At 36.6% G+C, this 7,692-nt stretch overlaps 1 non-coding gene across 1 annotated transcript; it reads right to left on the bottom strand.

Moving 5' to 3' along the window:
• Positions 1 to 1,875: 1,875 nt before the first annotated feature.
• LOC112773466 (small nucleolar RNA R71) lies at positions 1,876 to 1,983 on the bottom strand. Its single transcript, XR_003188014.1, has one exon. It is a non-coding gene; the product is annotated as a small nucleolar RNA R71 (small nucleolar RNA).
• Positions 1,984 to 7,692: the final 5,709 nt, after the last annotated feature.

Genomic DNA, 7,692 nt, shown 5'->3' with positions numbered 1-7,692 from the left:
CTCCAATTCCTAGCCCGACCCGCCTTTTTTAGCGGGTTTAGCGGATCGGCCCGACGGGCTCGACCCGTTTTGCCACCCCTAGTACTTCTTCATGATCTTCAAGTTGTTCTTGGTAAGTCTTCTTGTTTGATCTTTAAAATTTCTTGTTTTGTGTCTTTTCTTGTTTTTCATATGCATTTTTAATTTGTTAGTGTCTAAAAATTAAAAATCTTTAAGTTTGGTGTCTTGCATGTTTTTCTCTTCTTCAAAATTTTCAAAAATAAGTTCTTGGTGTTCATCTTGACATTCAAAGTGTTCTTGGTGTTCATCTTGGCATTCATAGTGTTCTTGCATGCATCATGTGTTTTGATCCAAAATTTTCATGCATTGAGTCTTTTTGATATTTTTCTCTTTGTTTATTAAAATTCAAAAATCAAAAAAATATCTTTCCCTTTTTCACTCATAAATTTTCGAAAATTTGAGTTGACTTTTTCAAAACTTTTTAAAATTTAGTTGTTTCTTATAAGTCAAATCAAATTTTCAATTTAAAAATTCTATCTTTTTCAAATCTTTTTCAAAAATCAAATCTTTTTCAATTTTTCCTTCATATTTTCGAAAACTTTATGATTGATTTTCAAAATCTTTTTCTTATTCTGTTCTAAATTTTCAAAATTAATGATTAATGTGATTGGTTCAAAAAAAAAATTTAAGTTGTTACTTGCCTAATAAGAAAGGTTCAATCTTTAAACTCTACAATCATATCTTTTTAGTTTCTTGTTAGTCAAGTAATCAACTTTGATTTCAAAATTCAAATCTTTTCAAATTTCTTTTTCAAATCTTTTTCAAATTAAGTTTCAATCATATCTTTTTCAAAATTAATTTCAAAATCTTTTCTAACTTCCTATCTTTTCAAAATATGATTTTCAAATCTTTTTCAATTAACCACTTAACTTTTTGTTTGATTCTTATCTTTTTCAAAACTACCTAACTAATTCTCTTTCTAATTTTCGAAAATTACCTTCCTCTTTTTCAAAATTCCTTTTAAAATTAACTAATTGTTTTAAATTTAATTTAATTTGATTTAATTTTTCCTTTCTTAATTTTCAAATTTTTAATTTTAATTCTAATTTAAAAACAAAAATAATTTTATTTTATTTTATCTAATTTTCAAAAATTCTTCTTCCTCACCACCTTCTATTTATTTATTTATTTACTAACACTCCTCTTCATCTAAGAATTCGAACCTACTCCTCACCCTTGTGTTTGGATTCTCCTTCTTCTATTCATATCTTCTTCTACTCACATAAAGGAATCTCTATACTGTGACATAGAGGATTCCATATTTTCTGTTCTCTTCTTTTTCATATGAGCAGGAACAAGGACAAGAACATTCTTGTTGAAGCTGATCCTGAACCTGAAAGAACTCTAAAGAGGAAGCTAAGGGAAGCTAAAGCACAACTCTTTGGAGAAAATCTGACTGAAAATTTCGAAAAAGAAGGAGACATGGCCGAAAATAATAACAATGCAAGGAAGATGCTTGGTGACTTTACTACACCAAATTCCAATTTACATGGAAGAAGCATCTCAATCCCTGCCATTGGAGCAAACAATTTTGAGCTGAAACCTCAATTAGTTTCTCTGATGCAACAGAACTGCAAGTTTTATGGACTTCCATCAGAAGATCTTTTTCAGTTCTTAATTGAATTCTTGCAAATCTGTGATACTGTTAAGACCAATGGGGTTGATCCCGAGGTCTACAGGCTTATGCTTTTCCCGTTTGCTGTAAGAGTCAGAGCTAGAATATGGCTGGACTCTCAACCTAAAGACAGCCTGAACTCTTGGGATAAGCGGGTCACGGCTTTCTTAGCCAAGTTCTTTCCTCCTCAAAAGCTTAGTAAGCTTAGAGTGGATGTTCAAACCTTCAGACAAAAGGAAGGTAAATCCCTCTATGAAGCTTGGGAGAGATACAAGGAACTAACCAAAAAGTGTCCTTCTGACATGCTTTTAGAATAGACCATCCTGGATATATTCTATGATGGTCTGTCTGAATTATCAAAGATGTCATTGGACCATTCTGCAGGTGGATCCATTCACCTAAAGAAAACGCTTGCAGAAGCTCAAGAACTCATTGACATGGTTGCAAATAACCAGTTCATGTACACTTCTGAAAGGAATCCTGTGAGTAATGGGATGCCTCAAAGGAAGGGAGTTCTTAAAATTGATACTCTGAATGCCATATTGGCTCAGAATAAAATATTGACTCAGCAAGTCAATATGATCTCTCAGAGTCTGAATGGATTGAAGGAATCATCCAACAGTACTAAAGAGGCTTCTTCTGAAGAAGAAGCTTATGATCCTGAGAACCCTGCAATAGCGGAGGTTAATTACATGGGTGAACCCTATGGAAACACCTATAATCCCTCATGGAGAAATCATCCAAATTTCTCATGGAAGGATCAACAAAAGCCTCAACAAGGCTTTAATAATGGTAGAAGAAACAGGTTTAGCAATAGCAAACCTCTTCCATCATCCACTCAGCAACAGATAGAGAATTCTGAGCAGAATTCATCTAGCTTAGCAAATATAGTCTCTGATCTATCTAAGGCCACTGTGAGTTTCATGAATGAGACAAGGTCCTTCATTAGGAATTTGGAGGCACAAGTGGGCCAGCTGAGTAAAAGAGTCACTGAAACTCCTCCTAGTACTCTCCCAAGCAATACAGAAGAAAATCCAAAGAGAGAGTGCAAGGCCATTGATTTAACCATCATGGTCGAACCTACAAGGGAGGGGGAGGACGTGAATCCTAGTGAGGAAGACCTCCTGGGACGTCCAGTGACCAATAAGGAGTATCACTTTGAGGAACCAAAGGAATCTGAGGCTCAATTAGAGACCATAGAGATTCCATTGAACCTCCTTATGCCCTTCATGAGCTCTGATGAGTATTCTTCCTCTGAAGAGGATGAAGACATTACTGAAGAGCAAGTTGCTAAGTACCTTGGTGCAATCATGAAGCTAAATGCCAAATTATTTGGTAATGAGACTTGGGAAGATGAACCTCCCTTTCTCACCAATGAACTAAATGCATTGGATAGGAAGAAATTACCTCAAAAGAAATAGGATCCTGGCAAATTCTTAATACCCTGTACCATAGGCACCATGACTTTTGAGAAGGATATGTGTGACCTGGGGTCAGGAATAAACTTAATGCCACTCTCTATAATGGAAAAACTTGGGATCTTTGAGGTGCAAGCTGCCAGAATCTCATTAGAGATGGTAGACAACTCAAGAAAACAGGCTTATGGACAAGTAGAGGACGTGTTAGTAAAGGTTGAAGGCCTTTACATCCCTGCTGATTTCATAATCCTAGACACTAGGAAGGAAGAGGATGAATCCATCATCCTTGGAAGACCCTTCCTAGCCACAGCAAGAGCTGTGATTGATGTGGACAGAGGAGAATTGGTCCTCCAACTGAATAAGGACAACGTTGTGTTTAAGACTCAAGGATCTCCTTCTATAACCATGGAGAGGAAGCATGAAAAGCTTCTCTCACTGTAGAGTCAACCAAAGCCCCCACAGTCAAACTCTAAGTTTGGTGTAGGGAGGCCACAACCAAACTCTAAGTTTGGTGTTGAACCCCCACATTCAAACTCTAAGTTTGGTGTTGGGAGGTTTCAACCTTGCTCTGATTATCTGTGAGGCTCCATGAGAGCTCACTGTCAAGCTATTGACATTAAAGAAGCGCTTGTTGGGAGGCAACCCAATGTTATTTAATCATATCTATTTTATTTTCTTTTTGTTATTTCGTGTTTTATTAGGTTGATGATCATGTGAAGTCACAAAAACTACTGAAAAATCAAAAACAGAATGAAGAACAGCATTGAAAATAGCACACCCTGGAGGAGAGCAGTCTGGCGTTTAAACGCCAGAAACAAGCATCTGTCTGGCATTTAACGCCAGAAACAGGCACCAAGCTGGCGTTTAACGCCAGAAACAAGCATCTGCCTGGCGTTAAACGCCAGAAACAAGCTACATTTGGGCGTTTAACGCCAGAAACAGGCAGCAGTCTGGCGTTAAATACCAGGATTGCACAGCAAGGGCATTTTACACGCCTAATTGGAGCAAGGATGTTAAGTCCTTGTCCCCACTGGATCTGTGGACCCACAAGATCCCTACCACTTCTTCTCTCATCTTCACACATTTTCATAACATTCTTCCTCAATTAACCTCCACCAATCACCTCCATTACTCCTCCAAAACCATCATATAACCCACCTACACCCACCCACTTAAATTCAAACCATCACTCCTTCCTTTTCACACATCATAACCACCTAAAACCCCCTTGACCGAACCATTCACACACCTCCATCTCCTCTATTTTCTTTTTCTTCTACTACTTTCTTTCTTCTTTTGCTCGGGGACGAGCAAACATTTTAAGTTTGGTGTGGTAAAAGCATTGCTTTTCGTTTTTCCATAACCATCTATGGCACCTAAGGCCAGAGACATCTTCATTGAAGAGGACAAGCCCATCACTAAGAAAGGGATGGAGCAAATAAGAGATCATGGACCTCAACATGAGCATGAGGAAATTCCTCACCATGAAATCCCTGAGATGCCTCAAGGGATGCACTTTCCTCCACAGAATTATTGGGAGCAAATCAACACTTCCCTAGGAGAATTAAGTTCCAACATGGGACAACAAAGGGTGGAGCACCAAGAGCACTCCATCATCCTCCATGAGATTAGAGAAGATCAAAGAGCTATGAGGAAGGAGCAACAAAGGCAAGGAAGAGACATAGAGGAGCTCAAAAGCACCATTGGTTCTTCAAGAAGAGGAAGACGCCACCCTCACTAAGGTGGACTCATTCTTTAATCTCCTTGTCTATTTATTTTCTATTTTCGGTTTCCATGCTTCATGTTTAGTTATGTTTGTGTCTTTACTATATGATCATTAGTGTCTAAGTGTCTATGCCTTAAAGTTATGAATATGAATCCATCACCTCTCTTAAATGAAAACTGTTCTAAAAACAAAAGAACAAGAAGTACATGGTTTCGAATTCATCCTTGAAACTAGTTTAATTATTTTGATGTGGTGGCAATACTTTTTGTTTTCTGAATGTATGCTTGAACAGTGCATATGTCTTTTGAAGTTGTTGTTTATGAATGTTAAATATGTTGGCTCTTGAAAGAATGATGAAAAGGAAAAATGTTATTTGATGATCTGAAAAATCATAAAAATGATTCTTGAAGCAAGAAAAAGCAGTGAATACAAAAGCTTGCAGAAAAAAAAAGAGAAAAGAAAAATGGCGAAAAAAAATAGAAAAAGAAAAAGCAAGTAGAAAAAGCCAAAAGCTCTTTAAACCAAAAGGCAAGAGAAAAAAGCCAATAGCCCTTAAAACCAAAAGGCAAGGGTAAATAAAAAGGATCCAAGGCTTTGAGCATCAGTCGATAGGAGGGCCTCAAGGAATAAAATCCTGGCCTAAGCGGCTAAACTAAGTTGTCCCTAACCATGTGCTTGTGGCGTGAAGGTGTCAAGTGAAAACTTGAGACTGAGCGGTTAAAGTCAAGGTCCAAAGCAAAAAAAAAGAGTGTGCTTAAGAACCATGGACACCTCTAATTGGGGACTTGAGCAAAGCTGAGTCACAATATAAAAAGGTTCACCCAGTTATGTGTCTGTGGCATTTATGTATCCGGTGGTAATACTGGGAAACAAAGTGCTTAGGGCCACGGCCAAGACTCATAAAGTAGTTGTGTTCAAGAATCAACATACTGAACTAGGAGAATCAATAACACTATCTAAACTCTGAGTTCCTATAGATGCCAATCATTTTGAACTTCAATGGATAAAGTGAGATGCCAAAACTATTCAAGAGGCAAAAAGCTACAAGTCCTGCTCATCTGATTGGAGCTAAGTTTCATTGATATTTTGGAATCTATAGTATATTCTCTTTTTTTTATCCTATTTTATTTTCAGTTGCTTGGAGACAAGCAACAATTTAAGTTTGGTGTTGTGATGAGCGGATAAATTATACGCTTTTTGGCATTGTTTTTACATAGTTTTCAGTATAATTTAGTTATTTTTTAGTATATTTTTATTAGTTTTTAAATAAAAATCACATTTCTGGACTTTACTATGAGTTTGTGTATTTTTCTGTGATTTCAGGTATTTTCTGGCTGAAATTGAGGGACTTGAGCAAAAATCAGATTCAGAGGTTGAAGAAGGACTGCAGATGTGTAAATCATGTTGCTTGTATGCGAAGTTTGTATTCGTAGGTTTTGATGAATGACAAACCAACAAACGACATGAAAGACAAACCAACAAACAACTTGAATGAACAAGCATGTTGAAAGATCAACCAACATTCAACGTTGAGGAATGAAGAGTTGAAAGCAACACAACAACAACAAGAAACTCAAGTCCACAACATTTGAAGACAAGTATAGTGTCTTAGGACTTAGGTAACTTCTTGTTAAGAACCAATTGCTAAATCTCTCAACACACACTCACAAAATGTTTTGATGCACATCTTGCAATTCGATGCTAGCCAAATGGTTTAAAAACTTGTTTTCAAAGGTACAAAAGCATAGGAATTGACTCCAACAAGTTTGAGATCAATCCTAAGTATTTTGAAGTGATTTTAAGCCATTCTTTAAGGTTTGCATCGATGCACACTCATCTTGCATCGATGCAAAGCATGCGACGACTTGTTGCATCGATGCAAAGATGTTTGCATCGATGCAACCTAGCTGAAAATTCAAATTTCAGCTTCAAAGACACATTTGCATCGATGCAAAGTGTTATGCATCGATGCAAATGATTCAAAAACATAAAAAAACGGCTAGTTTTGACAAAAAAGCTCCATCCCATTAACTCCCCAACGTTTCTAAGGTTTGGGGAGTCTATAAATAGATGGATTGAAGCCTTATTTCACATACGTGAGTATTTGCAAACTATCTTGTTCATATTCTTTCATTCTACACATTTTTAAGGTGTTATAATACACAATTTGAGAGAGCAATATCAATTGGTTCAATAGTGCTAAAATTGTAATCATACACTCTTCTAGAGAGTACTCATTTCGTCTCAACAATTCTTTGAGAATTATTTTCTTGTACACTTTGTAAATTGGAGTGTGATCTTCAAGGTTGAGTCAAGAGTTATAAACACTATAGTCGGTGAGGATACCAAAGAAGTATACTAAGTACTCAAGGCAAATCTTAGAGAAGGTATCTCTAAGTGGAGTAGGTTAGTATACGAGTGGTGATCATATACCGTGAGGTGTTAGAAACTAAGGACTCGAATTGTAAAAGGTTTTGCGCGAGCACCTTGAAGCTTGGCAATAGTGGAACTTCTCAATAGCGATTGAGAAAGAAAGTGGACGTAGGACAAGGATTGTGCCGAACCACTCTAAATAGCGTTTGCATCTCTCTAAACTCATCTCTTCAATATTATTGTCTTTTACCTTTGAACAAATAAATTGTGATCGAAAAGTAGCTTCGTAAGTACTTAAGGAATAGCTTAAGTCCGATTGGTGAAAAGCTTGATCAATTTATTTGAGTTGGTGTCTATTGGAAAGTAAAAGCTCCTTATAAATGCTTAGCAATTGAGTTAAGCTCTTGGAAAAATACTAGTACAATAACACTTTTGTATATTGTCTTTAATCTTTCGCAAAAAGATTCATTGTTGTTGCAATACTCAATTCACCCCCCCTC

Source organism: Arachis hypogaea, chromosome 18 (genome assembly GCF_003086295.3).
Source record: "Arachis hypogaea cultivar Tifrunner chromosome 18, arahy.Tifrunner.gnm2.J5K5, whole genome shotgun sequence".
In the NCBI taxonomy this organism is placed as follows: Eukaryota; Viridiplantae; Streptophyta; class Magnoliopsida; order Fabales; family Fabaceae; genus Arachis; species Arachis hypogaea.
Note: the sequence above shows the minus strand (reverse complement) of the source record. Positions and strands in the feature narration are given on the sequence as shown.